The following is a 24,633-nucleotide window of genomic DNA, read 5'->3' as shown; positions in this document are numbered from 1 at the left end:
GAATAGTAAGGAGAGATAAGAAAGCCTTCCTCAGTAATCAGTGCAAAGAAATAGAGGAAAACAATAGAATGGGAAAGACTAGAGATCTCTTCAAGAAAATTAGAGATACCAAGGGAAATTTTCAGAGATGGGCACTTTGTAAATGACAGAAATAGTATGGATCTACCAGAAGCAGAAGATATTAAGAAGAGGTGGCAAGAATACACAGAAGAACTGTACAAAAAGATCTTCATGTCCCAGAAAACCAAGATGGTGTGTTCACTCACCTAGAGCCAGACATCCTGGAATGTGAAGTCAAATGGACCTTAGGAAGCATCACTACGAATAGGGATAGTGGAGGTGATGGATTCCAGTTGAGCGCTTTCAAATTCTAAAAGATGATGTTGTGAAAATGCTGCACTCAATATGTCAGCAATTTTGGAAAACTCAGCAATGGCCACAGGAGTGGAAAAGGTCAGTTTTCATTCCAATCCCAAAGAAAGGCAATGCCAAAGAATGCTCAAACTACAGCACAGTTGTACTCATCTCACATGCTAGTAAAGTAATGCTCAAAATTCTCCAAATCGGGCTTCAATAGTACATGGACCATGAAATTTTAGGTGTTCAAGCTGGATTTAGAAAAGGCAGGGAAACCAGAGATCACATTGGCAATATCCATTGGGTCATTGAAAAAGCAAGAGAGTTCCAGAAAAATATCTATTTATGCTTTATTGACTATGGCAAAGATTTTGACTGTGTGGATCACAACAAAGTGTGGAAAATTCTTCAAGAGATGGAAATACCAGACACCTGATCTGCCTCTTGAGAAAACTGTATGCAGGTCAAGAAGCAACAGTTAGAGCTTGACCTGGAACAACAGACTGGTTCCAAATAGGGAAAGGAGTATGTCAAGGCTGTATGTTGTCACCCTGCTTATTTAACTTATACGCAGGGTATATCATGCTAAACTTAGGGTTGGATCGAGCACAAGCTGGAATTCTGGTGACTCAGATGGTAAAGCGTCTGTCTGCCGTGCAGGAGATGTGGGCTCGATCCCTGGGTCGGGAAGATCCCTTGGAGAAGGAAATGACAGCCCACTCCAGTACTCTTGCCTGGAAAATCCCGTGGATGGAGGAGCCTGGTAGTATACAGCCCACGGGGTCACAAGAGTTGGACAGGACTGAGAGATGTCACTTTCCCTTTTAAACTATTATTATTTTGTGCCATTTGATTATTTTCCTTTGTTTCTGAATTTTTTTCATTTCTGTGATTAAATTTATTCTTTGGCTAGATTTTTCTACAAACAGAGGCACGTGGAGGACATGAGGTTAGTCTGTCCTGAGGCTCCCTAAGGTCCTGGTCCATGACATTCTCATCGTTCACTCATATTTTCAGGGGAAAGAAGTGCTAAGAAATGCTAAAAAGTGTTATGTCAGGGAAAGAAATGCCTAGATGAATAATATTTTTTATGAGACATTATTATTTAAGGATAGTAATAATAATAAAGATAGTAATTGTTTGTAAAACTACAAACAATAAGTGTACACCTAGGTCATGTTCTCCAACCTAGATCTACAAAGAGAACATTCATAGCACCACAGAATCACTATTGCCTCCCAATAGCTGTGTCCTCCTCCTCTCCTGGGAGAACTGCTTACCTAAGACTTGTACTGCCATAGAATATATTGTCAGTTTGTGAACTTTATGTAAAACCATACCGTATGTTTTCTTTTGAGTCTAACTTCTTTGACTCCAAACTGTGTTTGAGATTCAATCATGATGTTGTTTATGGCAACATTTTTATTCATTTTTATTATTATATAGTATTCCTTTGAATGATCACATGACCATGCACTGATCCATTCAAGTAATGGCAAAGATTTGAATTTGTTTCCAGTTCTGGCTATTACAAATACAATGGTGCAAATTACCATGACGATGACTTCTGGCAGAAATATTTTTTATGATTTTTGTGTGTTTAGTTCTTGGCCTTATATTTTAATTTCTTAATAGTATGCTGTACTTCAGTGAGCCAAGTTACTAATCTTAGGTTTGACTTATCACCTTTTTCTCTATACATGTAGTGCTCTTTCAGTCAGTCAGTTCAATTCAGTCACTCAGTCATGTCCGACTCTTTGTGACCGCATGTCTGCAGCACGCCAAGCTTCTTTGTCCTTCACCATCTCCCAGAGCTTGCTCAAGCTCATATCTATTGAGTCAGTGATAACATCCAATCATCTCATCCTCTGTCATCTCCTCCTGCCTTCAATCTTTCCCAGCATCAGAGTCTTTACCAACGGGTCAGTTCTTCCTATCATGTGGCCAAAGAACTGGAGCTTCAGCTTCAGCATCAGTCTTTCCAATGAATATTCAGGATTGATTTCCTTTAGGATTGACTGTTTGATCTCCTTGCAGTCCAAGGGACTCTCAAGAGTCTTCTCCAACACCACAGTTCAAGAGCATCAATTCTTCGGTGCTCAGCTTTCTTTATGGCCCAACTCTCACATCTATACATGACTACTAGAAAAACCAAAGCTTTGTTGAACCTTCTTTGGCAAAGTAATGTCTCTACTTTTTAATATGCTGTGTAGGTTGGTCATAGCTTTTCTTACAAGGAGCAAGCGTCTTTTAATTTCATGGCGCAGTCACCATATATAGTGATTTTGGTTCCCAAGAAAAGAAAGTCTCTCACTGTTTCCACTGTTTCCCCATCTATTTGCCAGGAGGTGATGGGAACAGATGCCATGATCTTCGTTTTTTGAATGTTGAGTTTTAAGCCAACATTTTCAGTCACCTCTTTCACTTACATCAAGAGGCTGTTTAGTTCTTCTTCACTTTATGTTATAAGAGTGGTGTCATCTGCATATCTGACATTATTGATATTTCTGTTGGCAATCTTGACTCCAGGTTGTGCTTCATCCAGCCTGGCATTTCACATGATGTAGTCTGCATATAAGTTAAATAAACAGGGTGACGATATACAGCCTTGAAGTATTCCTTTCTCAGTTTTGAACCAGTCCATTGTTCCAGTCCACAGAGCTTTTTACCCTTCTGAAAAGAACTTTGTGTACTCCAAAATCACAAAAATGTTCTCTGAGAATATCTCACAGAAGTGTAATTATTTTTCTTTTGCATAAAATTGTACACTGCTTCTAGGATTGATATCTGTGTAGGATAGGGTCAAGTGTCATGTTTTCATATGGGTATCCAGTTGAAGCAGAATCTTTTTTGTGAAAAGACTATTCCCCACTACAGTGCCATCTTTGTGATAAGTGAAAGGGCACATACATCTGAGCACTTCTTTAGGACTCTCTATTCTGTTCCACTGTGTCATTTGTCTATCCTTGCCCCTATACCACATTTTCTTAATTATTGTAACTTCAAGTAAGTATTGAACCTTCTCTGGTGGCTTAGATGATAAAGAATCTGTCTGCAATGTGGGAGACCTGGATTCGATCCCTGGGTTGGGAAGATCCCCTGGGGAAGGGCATGGCAACCCACTTCAGTATTCTTGCCTGGAGAACTCCCATGGACAGAGGAGCCTGGTGGGCTACAGTCTGTTTGGTCACAAAGAGTTTGACATGACTGAGTGACTAAGCACACATAGTAAATCTCAGTTCAGTTCAGTCGCTCAGTCATATTTGACTCTTTGCGACCCCATGGACTGCAGCATGCCAGGCCTCTCTGTCCATCACCAACTCCCTGAGTTTACTTAAACTCCTGTCCATTGAGTTGGTGATGGCATCCAACCACCTTATCCTCAGTCGTCCCCTTCTCCTCCTGCTTCACTATTTCCCAGCATCAGAGTATTTTCCAATAAGTCAGTTCTTTGCATCAGGTGGCCAAAGTATCAGAGTTTCAGCTTCAGTATCAGTCCTTCTAATGAATATTCAGGACTGATTTAATTTAAGATTGACTGGTTGGATCTCCTTGCAGTCCAAGGAACTCCCAAGAATCTTCTCCAACACTACACTTCAAAAGCATCAATTCTTCATTGCTAAGCTTAGCCCAACTCTCACATCCATATAGGCTGGAAAAACCATAGCTTTGACCAGACAGACATTTGTTGGCAAAGCAATGTCTCTGCTTTTTAATATGCTGTCTAAGTTGGTCATAACTGTTCTTCCAAAGAGTAAGCATCTTTTAATTTCATGGCTGCAGTCATCATCTGCAGTGATTTTGGAGTCCCCAAAACTAAAGTCTCTCACTGTTTCCATTGTTTCCCCATCTATTTGCCATGAAGTGATGGGACTGGATATCATGATCTTAGTTTTCTGAATGTTGAGTTTTAAGCCAACTTTTTCACTCTTTCACTTTCATCAAGAGTCTCCTTAGTTCTTCTTTACTTTCTGCCATAATGGTGGTGTCATCTGCATATCTGCAGTTATTGATATTTCTCCTGGCAATCTTGATTCCTGGGTAAGTTTAATTTAAATAAGTTATGTTGTTGCTTCTCTTGCCAGCTGCTTAGCTCATTCTTGGGTTTTGTATTTTGTATACATTTTTGAACTGAAGCTCCAATACTTTTGCCACCTGGTGTGAAGAGCTGACTCATTTGAGAAGACCTTTATGCTGGAAAAGCTTAAAGAGGGGAGCAGAAGGGGACAACAGAGGATGAGATGGTTGGATGACATCACTGACTCAATGGACATGATTTTGAGTAAACTCTGGGAGTTGGTGATTGACAGGGAGTTCTGATGTGTTGCAGTCCATGGGGTTGCAAAGAGCTCCACATGACTGAATGACTGAACAACAATAACATCAATTTTGAATCAGCTTGTCATGTTTCACACACACAAAAGCATAAGGGAATTTGATTGCAATTAGATTTAATCTGTATATAAATTTGAGAATGATTGACTTTGACAGCATTGATTTTCCCAATTCATTGGGAAAATATATCCCTTCATTCAGTTTGGTCTTGAATTTCTCTCAAATGTTTTGCACATCTTTAACTAGGTTTTCTCGTAGGCATTTTATGGGTTTGATGTTATTCAGTCAGTCAGTTCACTCACTCAGTTGTGTCTGACTCTTTGCGACCCCATGGACTGCAGCACACCAGGCCTCCCTGTCCTTCACCAACTCCTGGAACCCTCTCAAACTCATGTCCATTGAGTCAGTGATGTCATGCAACCATCACATCCTGTGTTGTCCTCTTCTCTTCCCACCTTCAGTCTTTCCCAGCATCAGGGTCTTTTCAAATGAGTCAACTCTTTGCATCAGGTGGCCAAAGTATTGGAGTTTCAGCTTCAACATCAGTCCTTACAATGAATATTCAGGACTGATTTTACTTAGGATTGACTGGTTGAATCTCCTTGCAGTCCAAGGGACTTTCAAGAGTCTTCTCCAACACCCCAGTTCAAAAGCATCAATTCTTTGGTGCTTTCTTTACAGTCCAACTCTCACATCCATACATGACTACTGGAAAAACCATCGCCTTGACTAGATGAACCTTTGTTGGCAAAATAATGTCTGTGCTTTTTTTTTTCATTTATTTTTATTAATTGGGGGCTAATTACTTTACAATATTGTAGTGGTTTTTGCCATACATTGACATGAATCAGCCATGGATTTACATGTGTTCTCCATCCTGAACCCTGCTCCCACCTCCCTCCCCATCCCATCCCTCTGGGTCATTCCAGTGTATCAGCCCTGAGCGCTTGTCTCATGCATCCAGCTTTTTAATATGCTGTCTAGGTTGGTCATAACTTTCCTTCCAAGGAGTAAAGTGAAGTGAAGTGAAGTTGCTCAGTCTTGTCTGACTCTTTACCATCCCATGGACTGTAGCCCACCAGGCTCCTCCATCCATGAAATTTTCCAGGCAAGAGTACTGGAGTGGATGCCATTCCCTTCGCCAGGGGATCTTCTCAACCAGAGTATGTGTCTTTTAATTTCATGGCTGCAATCACCATCTGCAGTGATTTTGGAGCCCCCCAAAATAAAGTCAGCCACTGTTTCCAATGTTTCCCCATCTATTTGCCATGAAGTGATGGGACCAGATTCCATGATCTTACTTTTCTAGATGTTGAGATTTAAGCCAACTTTTTCACTCTCCTCTTTCACTTTCATCAAGAGGCTCTCTAGTTCTTCTTCACTTTCTGCCATAAGGGTGGTGTGATCTCCATATCTGAGGTTATTGATATTTCTCGTGGCAATCTTGATTCCAGCTTGTGCTTCATCCAGCCCAGCGTTTTTCATGATGTACTCTGCATATAAGTTAAATAAGTAGGGTGAAAACATGCAGCCTTGACGTACTCCTTTTCCTATTTGGAACCAGCTTGTTGTTCCATGTCCAGTTCTAACTGTTGCTTCCTGACCTGCATACAGGTTTCTCAAGAGGCAGGTCAGGAGGTCTGGTATTTTCATCTCTTAAAGAATTTTCTACAGTTTGTTGTGATCCAAACAGTCAAAGGCTTTGGCATGGTCAGTAAAGCAGAAATAGATGTGTTTCTGGAACTCTCTTGCTTTTTTGATGGTGCAATGGATGTTGGCAATTTGATCTCTGGTTCCTCTGCCTTTTCTAAATGCAGCTTGAACATCTGGAAGTTCATGGTTCATGTTTTGTTGAAGCCTGGCTTGGAGAATTTTGAGCATTACTTTACTCGTGTGTGAGACGGTGCAATTGTGCAATAGTATGAGCATTCTTTGGCATTGCTTTTCTTTGGGATTGGAATGAAACCTGACCTTTTCCAGTCCTGTGGCCACTGCTGAGTTTTCCAAATTTATGGCATATTGCGTGCAGCTCTTTCACAGCATCGTCTTTTAGGATTTGAAATAGCTCAACTGGCATTCCATCACATCCACTAGCTTTGTTCGTAGTGATGCCCCATAAGGCCCACTTGACTTCACATTCCAGGATGTCTGGCTCTAGGTGAGTGATCACACCATCATGATTATCTGGGTTATGAAGATCTTTTTTGTACAGTTCTTCTGTGTATTCTTGCCACCTTTTCTTAATATCTTCTGCTTCTGTTACGTTCATAACATTTCTGTCCTTTATTGGGCCCATCTTTGGATGAAATGTTCCCTCAGTATCTCTAATTTTCTTGAAGCGATCTCTAGTCTTTCTCATTCTATTGTTTTCCTCTGTTTCTTTGCACTGATCACTGAGGGAGGCTTTCTTATCTCTCCTTGCTATTCTTTGGAACTCTGCATTCAAATGGGTATATCCTTCCTTTTCTCCTTTGCTTTTCACTTCTCTTCTTTCCTCAACTATTTGTAAGGCTTCCCGAGGCAGCCATTTTGCTTTTTGTCATTTCTTTTTCTTGGCGATGGTCTTTCTCACTGCCTCCTGTACAGTGTCACGAACCTCCATCCATAGTTCATCAGGCACTCTGTCTATCAGGTCTAGTCCCTTAAAGCTATTTTCACTTCCACTTTAAGGGATGTGATTTAGGTCATACTTGAATGGTCAAGTGTTTTTGCCTACTTTCTTCAATTTAAGTCTGAATTTGGCAATAAGGAGTTCATCATCTGAGCCACAGTCAGATCCCGGCCTTGTTTTTACTGACTCTATAGAACTTCTCCATCTTTGACTGCAAAGAATATAATCAATCTGATTTTGGTATTGACCATCTGGTGATTTCCATGTGTAGAGTCTTCTCCTGTGTTGTTGGAAGAGGGTGTTTGCTATGACCGATGCGTTCTCTTGACAAAACTCTGTTAGCCTTTGTCCTGCTTCATTCTGTACTCCAGGGCTAATTTGCCTGTTACTCCAGGTGTTTCTTGACTTCCTACTTTTGCCTTCCAGTCCCCTGTAATGAAAAGGACATCTTTTTTTGTTGTTGTTAGTTCTAGAGAGTCTCGTAGGTGCTTCATAGAACCATTCAACTTCAGCTTCTTCAGCAGTACTGGTTGGGACATAGACTGGGATTACCGTGATATTGAATGGTTTGCCTTGGAAATGAACAGAGATCATTCTGTCATTTTTGAGATTGCATCCAAGTACCGCATTTTAGACTCTTTTGTTGCTTATGATGGCTCCTCTGTTTCTTGTGAGGGATTCTTGCCCACAGTAGTAAATAATGGTCATCAGAGTTAAATTCACCCATTCCAGTCCATTTTAGTTCACTGATTCCTAAAATGTCGATGTTCACTCTTATCTCCTGTTTGATCATTCCAAATTGCCTGATTCATGGGCCTAATATTCCTGGTTCCTGTGCAATATTTTTCTTTACAGCATCAGACCTTGCTTCCATCACTAGTCACATCCACCACTGGGTGTTTGTTTTTTTGTTTTTTTTTTTTCCTTTGGCTCTGTCTCTTTATTCTTTCTGGAGTTATTTCTTCACTGATATCCAGTAGCCTATTGGGCACCTACTGACCTGGGGAGTATGTTATTAGTGTTAGTATTAGTTAGTCATTGATGTTATTAGTGTTTCCTTTAGAAAAGGATTTCTAGGAATAAATTCTCTCTGAATGTCACCTGGGTTCCCCAAATGTTAGGTTAGTATTTTCCTTTAATTCTTCTTTCTTTCTTTCCTCTCTCTCTCTCACTCTATTTTTCTATTCTCTATCTCTCTCCCTCTAGCTTTCCCTCTCTCTCCTTCTTGGTCCCCCTTGCCCCATTTTTCCCTGAGTGTGTAAAATCTTTCTGGGTTAAGTTGCAGACATGATGCTCCTTTATCTCTCCCTCCCGACAACTACAACAAAATACTTCAGGGAATTTCCTTACATAACCACAGTTCAGTCAAACCTTTAGAGATGTCAGTTCCAGATGACATCTAAGTGTAACCACATGAGAAACCCCAAAGGTAGAACTGCCAAGTTGAATCTTTCCCAAATTACTGACCCAGGAAATCATGAGCAAAATTAAAAAAAAAATTACTTTCAACTGCTAAGTTTGGGGGAAATTTTGTTATATAGTATTATTAAACAGGCACTTACCATATGACCAGCATTTCTAAATAGAGGAATATTTATCCTCTGATCTTGCATTTTACTGTTTCTTCTTTATTGATTGACCTAATCAATGTGTATCAGCACATTGACCTAATGTGCTGATACACACATTCTCTAGTTCTTAATTCAGCTATTAACTTTTACAGCTGTAGAGTTTTCATTTGTTTTAGTTATCATTTCTCTGCCAAGATACACATTGTGTTAATTAATTCTTTGAGAACTTTAATCATGGCTATTTAAATTCTCTGTCAGACTATAAAACTCTTAGAGGAAAACATAGGTGGAACACATAGGTTTGACATTAATTGCAGCAAGATCTTTTTTGACCAACCTCCTGAGTAAGGAAAATAAAAACAAAAATAAACAAGTAGGGCCTAATTAAACTTAAAAGCTTTTGCATAGTAAAGGAAGCCATAAACAGAACAAAAATACAACTTTCAGAATGGGAGAAAATATTTGCAAAGCAACTGACAAGGGATTAATCTTCAAAATACAGAAACAGCTCAGTATCAGCAAACCAAACAACCCAATGAAAAACTGGGAAAAAGACATAAATAGACGTTTTCCCAGACATACAGATGGCTAACAAATGCATGAAAAGATGTTCAACATCACTAAATATTAAAGAGATGTAAATAAAAACTATAGTCAGGTATTACTTCACACCAGTCAGAAGGTCTAATATTAAAAAATCTACAAACAATAAATGCTGGAGAGAATGCACAGAAAAGGGACTCCTCCTACATATGGGTATGTAAATTGATACAACTACTATGGAGAACAGTATGGAGGTTCCTCAAAAAACTAAAGATAGAACTATCGTATGACTCAGCAATCCCACTCCTGGCCATATACCTGGAGAAAATCATCATTCAAAAAGACACATTAATCCTGATGTTCACTGCAGCACTATTTACAACAGTCAGGACACAGAAGCAACCTAAATGTCCCTCACAGGAGGAATGGATAGAGAAGACATGATACATATATAAAATGGAATATTACTCAGCCATAAACAGGAAAAAAAGTTGTGTCACTTGCAGAGACATGGCTAGACTTGCAGATTGTCATGTAAAGTGAAGTAAATCAGAAAGAGAAAAACAAACATCGTATAACAGCGCTTATATGTGCAATCTAGAAAAATGGTAGAGATGAACCTAATGCAAAGCAGAAATAGAAACGCCACAAAGATAACAAATATATGGATACTAAGAGGGGAAATGAAGAGTGGGATGAATTGGGATGTTGAGATTGGCATATACATACTATTGATGTGCTATGCTTTGTGCTTAGTCCCTCAGTCATGTCCAGCTCTTTGCGACCCCATGGACTGTAGCCCTCCAGGCTCCTCTGTCCGTGGGGATTCTTCAGGAAAGAATAGTGGAGTGGGTTGCCATGCCCTTCTCCAGGGGATCTTCCCAACCCAAGGATCAAACCCAGGTCTCCCGCATTGCAGGCGGATTCTTTACCATATGAGCCACCAGACTCAAAAGCCCTACACTATTGGTACTAAGTATAAAATAGATATTGCCTGGAGAATCCCATAGACATGGAGCCTGACGGGCTACAATCCACAGTGTCACAGAGTCAGACATGATTGAAGTGACTTAGCATGCACGCACACATAATAACCTATTGTATAGCACAGGGAACGCTACTCAGTGTTCTGTGGTGACCTAAATAGGAAGTAAATTCAAGAAAGAGGGGATGTACATATATATATGTGTGTGTGTGTGTGTGTGTGTGTGGTTGCTATTGTTTAGTTGCTGAGTTGTGTCCAACTCTTTTGTAACCCTTTGGACTGCAGCCTGCCATGATCCTTTGTCCATAGTATTTCCCAGGCAAGAATACTGGGGTGGGGGGGGGGCTTGCCATTTTTTTCTCCAGGGGATCTTGCTAATCCAGGGATGGAACCCCAGTCTCCTGTTTGGCAGGTTGATTCTTTACCATTGAGTCACCTAGGAAGCCTGTATATATATTTATAACCTACTAAATTTGCTGTATAGCAGAAGCTACCACAACATTGTAAAGCAATTATACTCAAATAAAAATTAATAAAAATAAAATAAATTCTCTGTTCAGTTGAGTTCAGTCACTCAGTCGTGTCCGACTCTTTGCGACCCCATGAATCGCAGCACACCAGGCCTCCCTGTCCATCACAAACTCCCAGAGTTTACTCAGACTCATGCCCATCGAGTCAGTGATGCCATCCAGCCATCTCATCCTCTGTCATCCCCTTCACCTCCTGCCCCCAATCCCCCCCAGCATCAGGGTCTTTTCCAATGAGTCAACTCTTCGCATGAGGTGGCTGAAGTATTGGAGTTTCAGCTTCAGCATCAGTCCTTCCAATGAACACCCAGGACTGATCTCCTTTAGGTAACTCTAAGAGCCAAATACCCTGGGAAATTTTTTAATGTTTCTTTTTCCTCTTGGTTTTCCATGAGATCTCTTTTGTATACATGTTTTTTAAAACACAAACATTGTAGATAAAAAATTGTATAAATCCTTCAGAAAGGATCTTGTTTTGCTTATTCTATTTAAGGGATAGATTTAAGGACAGACCAATTTATTTAAATCCATTCTTAAGGCAAAGCTTGGCTTAAAACAGGAATTGTGGCCTTGTCAGTACCAGGGCTCTTCATAGAGAAAGGAAGCACTAAGATTATGATAACTTTACTGATATGTTGCAGTTTTCATCTCAGCTCCATCACTAGGTCATTATTTATTTATTTTTTTTTTTCTTTTGAAATTTTTACTTTGTATTGGGGTATAGCAGATTAACAGTGTTACTATAGTTGCAGGTGAACAGCAGGGACTCAGACATACATATACATGTATCCATTTTCCCCCAAATCCACCCCCTCTCCTAAAAATTATTTGGTTTAACTGAGTTTCCTGTTGTTCAACCCTCCCAACCCTCTAATCATTGCTGTTTCTTCAGGAAATCAGACCCAGGTGCTGCCACAGTGCAACGACTCCATGTCTGAACCAGCAGGGTCTGCAGCTTCAGAGGAGAGCGCCCCCTACTGCTCAGGTGAGGGTCCCACAGGACAGAAGACCCTTCTCATTCCCCTGTCAATGCCCCATTGTCCCATTTCTCTCTCCTCAGACAGCAGACAGCTCCGCCTGCTGGACGGGGGCGGTCCCTGCGCCGGGAGAGTGGAGATCCTTGACCAGGGCTCCTGGGGCACCATCTGTGATGACGGCTGGGACCTGGACGATGCCCGCGTGGTGTGCAGACAGCTGGGCTGTGGAGACGCCCTCAATGCCACGAGGTCTGCTCACTTCGGGGCAGGATCAGGGCCCATCTGGCTGGACGACCTGAACTGCACAGGAAATGAGTCCCACGTGTGGAGGTGCCCTTCCCGAGGCTGGGGGCGGCACGACTGCAGACACAAGGAGGACGCAGGGGTCATCTGCTCAGGTCCGCACTCCACACTGTCCACAAGCTGGGGGAGGGGTGGGGCTCTGGAGGACGAGGATCTGAGCCCCGAGGGAGAGACTGAAAGGACTAGAGAAGGCGGCTTCCTCCCATGGAGCCTGTCCTTCCAGCAGACAAGAAGATGAGGTGCTTTCATTTCCTCCGGCAGCAGCTGACGATCTGGTCCTTTCTTCTCAATAGTGTTCCCTGGCAGAGCCTTTTCTCACAGTTTTTCTTGAAATCAGGGCTCATCCTTCTGGTACATATGGTAGAGAAGTCTTAAAGCTGCAGTGCTAGTTTTTGTTTGTTCTGTAACAAATTGCCACATAGTCAATGGTTTAAAACAACATATTTATTCCCTTACACTTCTGTAGCTTAGATGTCCAGCAGGGATCTCACTGGACTGGGATCAAGGTTTCAGCAGGGCCACATCACTTCTGAGCCTCTGGGAAAGATTCTGTTTTCTGTCTTTTCAAGCTTCTAGAAACCTCCTGCCTTCCTTCACTCATAACCCCATTCTGTTCATCATCAGACCAGCAATGCTCCACCTCTCTAACCATTATCCATATTCACATGTCCCTCTAGCCAGTATTCCACTTTAAAGGATAGTGAGTCTAAGAATGTGCTCAGGTGGTTAATCCACCATATTTCAGGTTAGTCTCACCATCCCAAGGTCCTTACCTTAATCAAAAGCCCCCTTTGCCAGATAAGGAAACAGTCACAGGTCCATTATTCTATCTGCCTCCACACTGTCCACATCACATCCTTTTCACACACTCTTTTAGATGTTTTGTCAGGAAGCAGGAGTCAGCTCCCTCTCCCTGCAGGTGTCCAGGCTGGTCTTCCTCTCAGTTCTTATCCACTACATCATGGTGGTAGAAATATTTAGAAAGACAGACACAAATGGACAAAGTTGGATAGAAAAGAGACAAGTTTCACTTTGGTCATCTAGTGGATTTACTTCCTCAGCTGGGTCACAGATGAATGTTCACAATTTTGGGGAGAGAGGAAAACCCGGAGCACTGAGTGCAGTGCTCACTGTGTCCTGTCTTCTCCATTTCAATCTTAGAGTTCCTGGCCCTCAGGATGGTCAGCGAGGATCAGCAGTGTGCTGGGTGGCTGGAAGTTTTCTACAACGGGACCTGGGGCAGTGTCTGCCACAGCCCCATGGATGATGTCACCATGTCCATCATCTGCAGTCAGCTTGGCTGTGGGGACAGTGGAACCCTCAACTCTTCTGTTGGTCTTAGGGAAGGTTCTAGACCCCGGTGGGTAGATTTAATCCAGTGTCGGAAAACAGATACTTCTCTCTGGCAGTGTCCTTCTGACCCATGGAAATACAGTTCATGCTCTCCAAAGGAGGAAGCTTACATCTCATGTGCAGGTGACTCATATCTGTTTCTGTGTCTGTCCCAACGCTGTAGGGTGTTATTAGTGAGAATTAATATTTTAAAATCTAAGTGATGTGCTTAAATTGAATTTATAAAATGAAGTTTGGATGGAGCTAATTTGATCCACATGTTTCAAACTTGCTTTATTAAAAATTTTTGATATAATTGATATAACTTTATATTGTTTGCCATTGCAACATAATGGTTATGTATTTTTGTATATTGATATATGGTCACTGCAGTAAGTCTAGTTATATCCATCACCATATATGTAGCTAAATATTTTTTATATGATAAGAATGTTTAAGATGTATTTTCTCACCATCTTTCAAATAGACAATATGGTATTCACTATGGTCACCATGCTCTACACTCATTAATTTTGTAACTCATGTTTATATCTTTTGACTACCTTTGCTCACACCAAATCCCCCACCTCTGGCAGCCACAAACTACTCAGCATCTCTGAACTTGCTTTTTGCTTTAAGATTACACATATAAATGAGATCATATGTTGTTTTTCTTTCTCTGTCTGATTTGTTTCACTTAGCATAATGCCCTCAAGGTCCATCCATGTTGTTGAAACTGGCAAGATTTTCTTCTTTTTTATGGGTGGATATATATCTGCATTACATTTTCTTTCTTCATTCATCCATCAGTGAAGACTTACATTGCTTGGCTCTTGTAAATATTGCTATAAAATACTAAAAGATGATACTATTAAAGTGCCGTGGCCAATATGTCAGCAAATTTGGAAAATTCAGCAGTGGCCATAGGACAAGAGAAGGTCAGTTTTCATCCCAATCTCAAAGAAGGGCAATGCCAAAGCATGTTCAAACTACCCCACAATTGTGCTCATTTCACATGCTAGCAAGGTTATGCTTAAAGTCTTTCAAGCTAGGCTTCAGCAGTAAGAGAACTGGGAACTTCCAAGATGTACAAGCTGGATTTCAAAAAGGCAGAGGAACCAGAGATCAAACTGCCAACATTTGTTGGATCATAGAGTAAGCAAGAGAATTCCAGAAAACATGTGCTTCACTGACTACACTAAAGTCTTTGACCATGTGGATCTCAACGAACTGTGGAAAATTCTTAAAGAGATGAGAATATCAGACCACATTACCTGCCTCCTGAGAAACCTGTATGCAGCTCAAGAAGCAGCAGTTAGAACTGGACATGAAACAACCGACTGGTTCCAAATTGGGAAAGGAGTTCATTAAGGTTGTATATTGTCACCCTGTACATTTAACTTATATGCAGGGTACACCATGGGAAATGCCTGGCTGGAAGAATCACAAGATGGAATCAAGATTGCTGTGAGAAATATCAACAACCTCAGATACGCAGATGATACCACTCTAATGGCAGAAAGTGAAGAGGAATTGAAGAGCCTCTTGTTGATGGTGAAAGAGGAGAGTGAAAAGGCTGGCTTAAATCTCAACATTCTAAAAACTAAGATCATGGCATCTGGCCCCATCACTTCATGGCAAATAAAAGGGGAAAAATTGGAAACAGTGACAGATTTTCTTTTCTTGGGCTCCAAAATCACTGCCAATGCTGTTTTCAGCTATGAGATTAAAAGAGGCTTGCTCCTTGGAAGGAAAGCTATGACAAACCTAGACAGAGTATTAACTAGAGACATCACTTTGCTGACAAAGGTCCATATAGTCAAAGCCATGTTTTTTCCATTGGTCAAGTATGGATGTGAGAGTTGGATTATAAAGAAGCTGAATGCTAAAGAGTTGATGATTTTGAATTGTGATCCTTGGACACCACAGTTGAATTGGGAGTCCTTTGCACAGCAAGGAGATCAAACCAATCAACCCTAAAGGAAATCAACCCTGAATATTCTTTGGAAGGACTGATGCTGAAGCTGAAGCTCCAGCACTTTCGCCACTTGATGAGAAGAACTGACTCATTGGAAAAGACCCTGATGCTGGGGAAGACTGAAGGCAAAAGGAAAAGGGGGCCATAGAGGATGAGATAGTTAGATAGCATCACCAGTTCAGTGGACATGAATTTGAGCAAACTTTGGGAGATAGTGAAGGACAGAGGAGCCTGGTGTGCTGCAGTCCATCGGGTTGCAAAGAGTCAGACACAACCTAGCAACTGAACATATGTTGCTGCAGTGAACATTGTGTTTTCAAGTTAGTGTTTTTGTTTTCTTCACATAAATACCCCAAATTGAAATTACTAAGTCATATGGCAGTTCTATTTTTAGCTTTTGATGCACCTCAACTTTCCATAATGGCTGCATCAACTTACATTCCCTCTAACTGTTCAAAAGCTTTCCTGTCTCTTCACATTCTCCCCAACTCCTGTTATTTCTTCTTTTTGATAAAAGCCTTTCTAGAGGATATGAGGTGATATCTCATTGTGGTTTTGATTTCTATCTTCTGATGATTAGTAGTGTTGAGCACATTTTCATATACCTATTGGCAAGTTGTATGTATTCTTTAAAAAAATGTCTATTCAGGTTCTCTGCCCATTTTCTAAAAATCAGATTGTGTTTTGCTACTGAGTTGTATGAGTTACTTGTGTACTTTGGATAATAGTCCTAACCAGAAATATAGTATGCAATATTTTCTCCAATTCCACAGGTTGCTTTTTCATTTTATTGATGGTTTCCTTATTTGGGCAGAAGCTTTTTAGCCTTATGTGGTCCCAACTGCTTGTTTTAACTCTTGTTCCCTTTGCTTTTGGTGTCAAATCCAAAAAATCATCACAAAGAATGACATCAAGGATTTTATTTTCTGTAGCAATTTTATGGCTTCAGGACTTGTGATCAAGTCTTTAATCTATTTTGAGTTAATGTTTGTGAATGGTGTAAGATAGTGGTCCAGTTTCATTCTTTTGCATGTGGCTGTCCAGTTTTCCCCATGCCATTTACTGAAAACACTGTCCTTTTCCCACTGTATATTCTTGGCTTCTTTGTCAAAAGTTAATTTACCATAGAAATGTGGGTTTATTTACAGACTGTCTATTTTGTTCCATTGATCTCTGTGTACATTTTTATCCCAACAACATACTGTTTTGATTAATATAGCTTTGTAATAGAGTGTGAAATCAGGAAGCATGACACCTCTAGCTTTGTTATTCATTCTCAAGTTTGCTTTGGTGTTCAGCATCTTTTGTGGTTCCATGCAAATTTTAGAATTGTTTGTTCTTTATCTGTGAAAATTTCCATTGGAATTTTTATTTGGATTGCAGTGAATTTGTAAATTGCTTTGGGTAGTAAGGGCATGTTAATAACATTAGATTTCCCAACCCATGAGCAGAGAATATCTTTCCATTTATTTGAGTCTTCTTCAGTATCTTTCATCAGTGTCTTATAGTTTTCAGTGTACCGGTCTTTCACCTCCTTGGTTAAATTTATTCCTAGGCTTTTTATCCATTTTTCATGCAAATGTAAATAGAATTGTTTTCTCAGTTTCTCCTTATGGCAGTTTGTTGTTAGTGTATAGAAATGCAGCTGATTTTTGTATATAAATTTTTCATTCTACAACTTTACTGAGTGTATTAATTCTCATATTTTTGATGAAGTCTTCAGTGTTTTTTACATATAATATCAAGTAAGGGAGTTTCTTTCCTCATGACTTGGATGGTAAAGAATCTGTCTGCAATGCAAGAGACTCGGGTTTGATTCCTGGGTCGGGAAGATTCCCTGGAGGAGGAAATGGCAACCCACTCCAGTATTCTTTTTTTTTTTTTCATTTATTTTTATTAGTTGGAGGCTAATTACTTTACAATATTGTAGTGGTTTTTGTCATACATTGACATGAATCAGCCATGGATTTACATGTATTCCCCATCCCGATCCCCCCTCTCACCTCCCTCTCCACCCGATCCCTCTGGGTCTTCCCAGTGCACCAGGCCCGAGCACTTGTCTCACGCATCCAGCCAGGACATGGAAGCAACCTAGATGCCCATTAGCAGACAAATGGATAAGGAAGCTGTGGTACATATACACCATTCCAGTATTCTTGTCTGGAGAATCCCATGGACAGAGGAGCCTGGTGGGCTATAGTCCTTGGAGTCACAAAGAGACAGACACAAGTGAGCGACTAACACTTTCATTTTTCAATCTGAAAATAGTGTCAATTTTGCCTCTTCTTTTCAGATTTGGATGCATTGATTTTCTTTGTATTGCCTGATGGATCTGGATAGGACCACCAAAACTAAGTTGAATAAAAGTGGTGAAACTAGGCGTTTTTGTCTTGTGTCTGATTTCAGAGGAAAAGCTTTTGGTTTTTTTACTGTCAAGTATGATGTTAACTGTGAACTTCTTACATGGCCTTAATTATGCTGAGATACAATCCTTCTAAACCTACTTTGTAAAATTATTTTTACCATAAATGGATGTTGAATTTGTCACTTTTTCTGCATCCTTTGAGGATACGATTTTTACCTTCACTTTGTTTATTTGGTGTATCACATTAATTAATTTGTGAATGTTGAACTATCCTTGCATCCTTGGAACAAATATCACTAGATCATGGTGTATGATTCTTTTAACGTATTGTCAAATTCAGTTTTCTAATATTTTGTTGAGGATTTTTGCACTTACATTTATTAGAGTATTAGCCCATAATTTTCTTTTCTCATGGCTTCCTTATCTGGCTTTGGTATCAGAATAATGTTGGCCTCATAAAGTGAATTTGAAAGTGTTTCTTTCTTCTGTTTTCCGAAGAGTTTGAGAAGGCTCCACCACTAAATACTGTTACATTGGGAATAGAGATTTTGACAGTAAATGTTGAATGAAATAAATAAATGTTGGGGAGGGCGACAAATAGTCAAACCATAGCACTTACTTCCTTCCACATTTCTCTTTCTGTTTCTCTCCTTCCCTCCCCCTCCACATACACATGCCCACAGCTAAGAATGTGGTGAGAGATATTTCAAAAGCAGAGGCTCACTCCCTTCCTTGCCTCTCTTTGTTCATCTCTTTGTCTTTTCCACTTGAAGGCCAAAGAGGGCATTAAACTGTTAGACCTTTTACTGATGATATTTTCCCTAGAATTAAACCCCGTGAACTGAGAGGTGGCAAAGTCTTTGACCGTGAAAATGAGCAATGCCCTCACAGAGGTCCTGCCATCATTTTCTCAGAGGTTCTCTGCAAAGAGTGGGTAGGAGATTTGATAGGATGATCTGGAAAGAATATACAAATTTTGATACTTTATGACAGGTACTATTTACCCTTATGTTTTGTGTGTGTGTGTGTGTTGTTGTTGTTGTTTTGAATTTGTATTTATTTCTGTCAGCTTCAATTCTTTTATATATATATTTCAGTCTTTTGTTTGTTGTTTGCAGGAAGAAGACCCAAGAGCTGCCCAGCTGCTGCCCCCTGCACAGGTACGTCAGCCCCGCCCCCTCCCCAGGGCCCCAGGGGCTCCTTCCTCCCACCAGGGGAGTCACAGGAGGGGCTGCTGCCTTTTCAGACAGAGAGAAGCTCCGGCTCAGGGGAGGAGACAGCGAGTGCTCAGGGCGGGTGGAGGTCTGGCACAGCGGCTCCTGGGGCACCGTGTGCGATGACTCCTGGAGCCTGGCAGAGGCCGAGGTGGTGTGTCAGCAGCTGGGCTGTGGCCCGGCCCTGGAAGCCGTGCGGGCCGCGGCGTTTGGCCCTGGAAACGGGAGCATCTGGCTGGATGAGGTGCGGTGCGGGGGCCGGGAGTCCTCCCTGTGGGACTGTGCTGCGGAGCCCTGGGGGCGGAGCGACTGCAAGCACGAGGAGGATGCTGGTGTGAGGTGCTCTGGTGAGTGAGGGGCTCGGGGTCCATCCTGGGTGAGCTAGGGCAGCACGGGGGGCAGTGGGCTGGGCCGGGTGTGGGGGGAGTTTGTATCCAGATAGCATCTGGTGCTGGGGCTGTGATCTAGGACGGGGAAGCTGGGAGGACTGGACACAGATGTTGTGGAGACTGAGGGGTGATTTCAGGCTCAGGAGGGAAAATTGGGATGCCCTGCCTCTGGCCAATCACCCTGCTCCAAACTGCTGTTTTTCTCTTTAGGTGCAAGGTCAACATTGCCCCTGACTACAGCAGGTACTGTGCCTCCATTTATGGGCAGGGGAGAATGCTCAGCTTCTGGGGACCTGTTCTGTGGGCTCTCTGACAACTCAGGAGAGGAAAGAGCCTGAGGAGCCCATGGCTGGTGGAGAGGAGCCAGGGCATTACTTTGGGGAAATCCCCTCCCTTGGTTCCCAGGGTCAAATGTTCTCATGCCTGGGGGTCCAAGTGGGTTTGGTTTCCATATTGCAGAATCTAAGTATCTCCCACCTGCCCCTCAGTGTTGCTCCTCATCAGTGAGGTGCGGGTCCCAGGACTGTTTGATGCTCTGTCTCCTGAAGCCCAAGGAGAAGGAATGAGCTGGGTCTTCAGAGGCTGTCTCAGCAGGGCAACTCCCTGACAATCCCCAGCTCTGCCTTGGAGCCACACTGGCCAGAGTGGAGTAAACTCATCTCAGGACGAGACCCTGGGGATCTGGTCAATGTCTGAGGCTGGGACACCATCATCCGGAGCTCCTGGAAATTCTGGTAGAGGGGTTTCTCTGTGTCCAGGACCTGTTCTAACCCTCTTCCCTTGTTCTCCTTAGGGACCAGACCAGCCTTAAATCCTCTCCCTGGCATCTTCTCCCTGCCTGGGGTCCTCTGCCTCATCCTGGGGTCCCTTCTCTTCCTGGTCCTCATCATCCTGGTGACTCAGGTGCTCAGATGGAGAGCAGAGCGCAGAGGTGGGCTGCAGGGGTACCTGGGGACCAGGGAGCGTGTGTGCAGGCAGGAGATGGGGCAGGTGTGAGGAGGGGAACCAGGCCAGGTCTCTGTTCTGAGTTGCAGAACTCCATGTTCTCCATGCTGCGCTCTAAGGGCTGAATACACAGAGGTTCTTCGGACTAGGGTGTGAACTCTCATAAGTCATGGCCTCTCCTTTGAGACCAGACAAGTTGGGGCTGAGTTGTGGATTCAGGTCAGATGAGGGGAGAAGGTGCTGACATGGTGCATGGGGTGGGAAATGATGCCGAGGTCCTGGCAGCCCTGTGTGAGCACCGGGAAGAAGAAGAGTGGGCCAACTGGATCAGGGTGTCTGGGGTGGCATCTCTGACCTGCTGGGGGTCCCTTACCCTGCTGGATGGGGGTGTCTGGGTAGCATCTCTGACCTGCTGGGGGATCTCTCAGCCTTATCCAGCTATGAAGATGCTCTTGCTGAAGCCGTGTATGAGGAGCTTGATGACTTTGTGACTCGGAAGGAGGGTCTTCTTGGTAGCCCAGGTGGGTGTCTCTGCCTGCCTTCCTGGGACCTCTGGTTGTCACCACTCATTGGCTGTGTGGGTCTTCTCAGCATCCACAGACACCACATGTGCCCTAGGCTCATAGAGGCAGCCCTCCAAAGTGGTAGGATGGCCTCTCGAGCCCTGTGAGCCCCCAGCCTCCATCTACACTGCAGGAGCCAGGCCTGTCCCTTCTCAGCCTTAACACAGGTCCTGTGGGTTGGGGATGGTCATTCTGTGTGTTGTGTGATGTTTGTCTCCACATTAGGCTTCCTGTCAGATGACTCAGTGGATAAACTGCCATATTATACCAGGGACGGTGAGGAGTACAGTGACTACAGATCTGCACCAGGTAATGGAGTTGAACCCACCTCGGCGGGGCTTTGGGGAACAGAGTTTCCCTCATAGAGATGAGATGCAAGGGGAACAGTCTTCCTTTGATGGACCAGAGGCATTCCTTATGTCCAGATAGGCTTTGGCCTTCTTCTCTGGCTGTTCTGTGATGTCTCACACTGGGGCTGGGCTCTCTGTGTCCAGAATCACAACAGGCACACAATGTTTTAAAAAATAGCATCTGTAAAGCACAATTTGTCAAAGTACTTTAGTAATGTTCAGTGGTGTAAGAGTTGCTTTGAGATATGTAGTTTACATCAGGAAATGTTAAGATATATAAAATCATGTTTATGTTTATGGGTACATCAAAATGAAACATGGTCTTAGAGAAAAAATCTTTTGAAACAAGAAGTAACTGTTGCCTCTATTTAGCAACTCAGAAACTCTCGATCATAAGGGATTTTAGATATTTCTCAGACCAACCCACTAGTGGTTTCATCAGACCCCCTTGTCTGCTCTTGGAATCCCCAGATCAGAGGAGTGATGTCCCTGCTGAAAATTATGATGATGCTGAAGAGGTACCAGTGCCTGGGGCTCCTCCTGCCTCTCAGGGGAGAGAGGAGAAAGTGCCCCCAGAGAAGGAGGATGGGGTGAGGTCTTCTCAGAAAGGTGAGTGGGGTCAGCTGATTTCCTGCAATCTTTCTATCTGGGAAGGGTGAATTTGTGTTCCTCAATGCCCAGCCTCCCTAGTTATTCAAAATATAGGTAATCTCATACATCTGATAACATCATCTTGACCATATGCCATCTTTAATGCTGTTAGACTCCTTGCAAGGAGTGAGGAATAACTCTACTTTTGACATTTATGTCTCCATAATGTGACATAAACTTACCATTTTATATGTGATATACTTGCATTAATATTTATAGATTATGGAATTTCCTGGTGGTCCAATGGTTTGGACTCCATTTGGACTTTCACTGCTACAGCCCAGGTCCAATCCTGGTCAAAGATAAGATCCCACAAGCATTGTGTCATGGCCAAAAGAGAAACTTATTGATTAATTGAGCATATTTATAAAGAAAGCTAAGTGCCAAAGAACTGATGCTTTGTAACTGTGGTGTTGGAGAAGACTCTTGAGAGTCCCTTGGACTGCAAGGAGATCAAACCAGTCCACCCTAAAGGAAATCAGTCCAGAACATTCACTGGAAGGACTGATGCTGAGGCTGAAACTCCAATATTTTTGCCACCTGATGTGAAGAACTGACTCATTTGAAAAGACCCTGATGCTGGGAAAGATTTAGGGCAGGAGGAGAAGGGACCGACAGAGGGTGAGATGGTTGGATGGCATCACTGACTCGATGGACCTGAGTTTGAGTAAGCTCCAGGAGTTGGTGATGGACAGGGAAGCCTGGAGTGCTGCAGTCCATTCAGTGGCAAGAGTCAGACACAACTGAGTGGCTGAACTGAACTGATACATGAAAGATAGTGATTTAAAAAAATATATTGCAGTATTGAATTGGGTGAAGTATTTTCATAATTTAAGATGCGCTCTGTTTATATGTTAACATCAACAAGTACAAAGTCTATGATATATGGTGACCTGAACAATATAACATGGTGGTGAATCATAGACTCAGCATTTGTGATCAGTTAAGCTCTAATTTGCTCCAGTTATTTCAGTAGCTGGGAGAAGACACTCATTCACTAGAAAAGAATATTTCTCCATTTGAGGGCCTGGGTAGTCTCTGGGGAGGAGCCATCTGTGGCTGCACTTGTGATACTATTTGTGGACATCTGGGATCAGAGGTCAAGTCAACTAAGAGCAAACTTGTGTCTTGAGTGAGGAATTCAGATTGTTCCTGTCTCCAGACTCCCTCTTATTGTGACTTTGCATCTATCACCTGTGAAAGGAGAACATTTAAATTCCTTTTTATGATTCGTACTGTTGTTGGGCATCTCCTTGGTACTGTGTAGCCTGGAAGCAGGTCTTCCAAGAGCTCATGTGTGAGCACAGATCTCCTGTAATGCAGGATTTCCACATGAGCTGAGGCCCCAGAGACCACATGGACTGGATCTGAGAAGACAGCTGGGATCCATCCTCTCTGTAACTCATGTGAAATAGCCTGAGCCTCCCTGCCCACACCTGGGTCCCAGGGATACTTTGTCATCACCACTTGCTTGACTCCCTTCCACCACAGGGCTCTGTCCCATCCCCTTGTCTCAGTTCTAATCAAACTTCTCTTTACTATTTCAGCCTCTTCTCTGAACTTCTCCAGAGAGGTGACTGATCCTGGGGAAGGAGAAGAGAGTCCCTGGCTGCTCCAGGGGAAGAAAGGGGACCCTGGGTATGATGACGTTGAACTCAGTGTCCTGGGAACATCAGTGACATTCCCATGATCTTGTATTAATACGAGATGAAGCCTCAGGTATTCTAACTGCCTGTATTTCAATAGAGTAGTGCTGACCTGTAACTGTTTTATATGGAAATTGCTCAAAATGAAATATTCTGAATAAAGTAACTTTTTGCTGTCTTGGTAATTTAGCAAGTTCCACATCAAATACTTTTAGAGAATTGGTCCTCAAACACCATTTTCCTCACAGTAAATGCAAGATGATTGAGCTGACCTGCTCTCTCACCTGTCTTAGAGGTTAATGAGGGTATGATTTTACCCCAACTCACAAATGCTCCAGGTCACTCTTATTTAGAAAAGGATGTAAACTTGGTCTACATTCACACACTCCTTCCTAACAAGATGAACTCATGGGAAAAAACCCAATTCTGAATTTTCCTGGATGCTCTCCCTGAGATGTCATATCACCTGTTTGTAACCTGTTCTTGGGCACCAGACGAATTTCAAAGTGGAAGGTTGGCTGGTAGGAGAGAATGGATACAACTTTCCTTATCCTGCCTAAATGTTCACAGGCCAGTTCAAAATCTAACTGTACACAGCTACATCCTCCTTTTTCATCTCTCATTCATTCCTTAAGTGGATACGGATACCTCTTTGCTCTTCTCCTATGTCTAGTTGATTATCCAATCCTTATAAATCCTTCCTTTCCTCTCCATCTCTTCCTACTATTTCTTCAGGATGCTGCTATTTCTTGTCTCTCCAATATCTCTCCTTCTAAGTGAATTTTATCAGCTCATATATATCTTCAAGTTGATGGAGGGCAAATTGATGCTCACCCACACCCTATATTCAGGTGGGACAAGAGGGCAAAAGTGGAGACCTAGGCAGAGGGGCTCCAGAAGAATGGATGTAGACAGAAAGATCAGGAACAGTTGTCTATTTATGTTTCAGAGATGTGGATGGAGGGCTCTGATATAACTGATCTCTTAGATG

General features: G+C 42.4%; 1 pseudogene across 1 annotated transcript in view; it reads left to right on the top strand.

Moving 5' to 3' along the window:
• The window catches only part of LOC122680750, a 96,912-nt pseudogene extending 73,135 nt beyond the window's left edge, over positions 1–23,777 (top strand). Inside the window, exons 11-21 of the transcript XR_006336771.1 lie at positions 11,822–11,914; positions 11,990–12,304; positions 13,371–13,685; positions 19,003–19,044; positions 19,131–19,445; positions 19,698–19,730; positions 20,281–20,418; positions 20,861–20,953; positions 21,221–21,304; positions 21,817–21,954; positions 23,544–23,777. The product of XR_006336771.1 is annotated as an antigen WC1.1-like (transcript). The remainder of the gene's footprint in view (positions 1–11,821; positions 11,915–11,989; positions 12,305–13,370; positions 13,686–19,002; positions 19,045–19,130; positions 19,446–19,697; positions 19,731–20,280; positions 20,419–20,860; positions 20,954–21,220; positions 21,305–21,816; positions 21,955–23,543) is intronic.
• The last annotated feature ends 856 nt before the right edge of the window (positions 23,778–24,633 follow it).

This window comes from Cervus elaphus, chromosome 22, assembly GCF_910594005.1.
Source record: "Cervus elaphus chromosome 22, mCerEla1.1, whole genome shotgun sequence".
NCBI lineage: Eukaryota > Metazoa > Chordata > Mammalia > Artiodactyla > Cervidae > Cervus > Cervus elaphus.
This window is presented reverse-complemented; position numbering and strand designations above follow the sequence as displayed.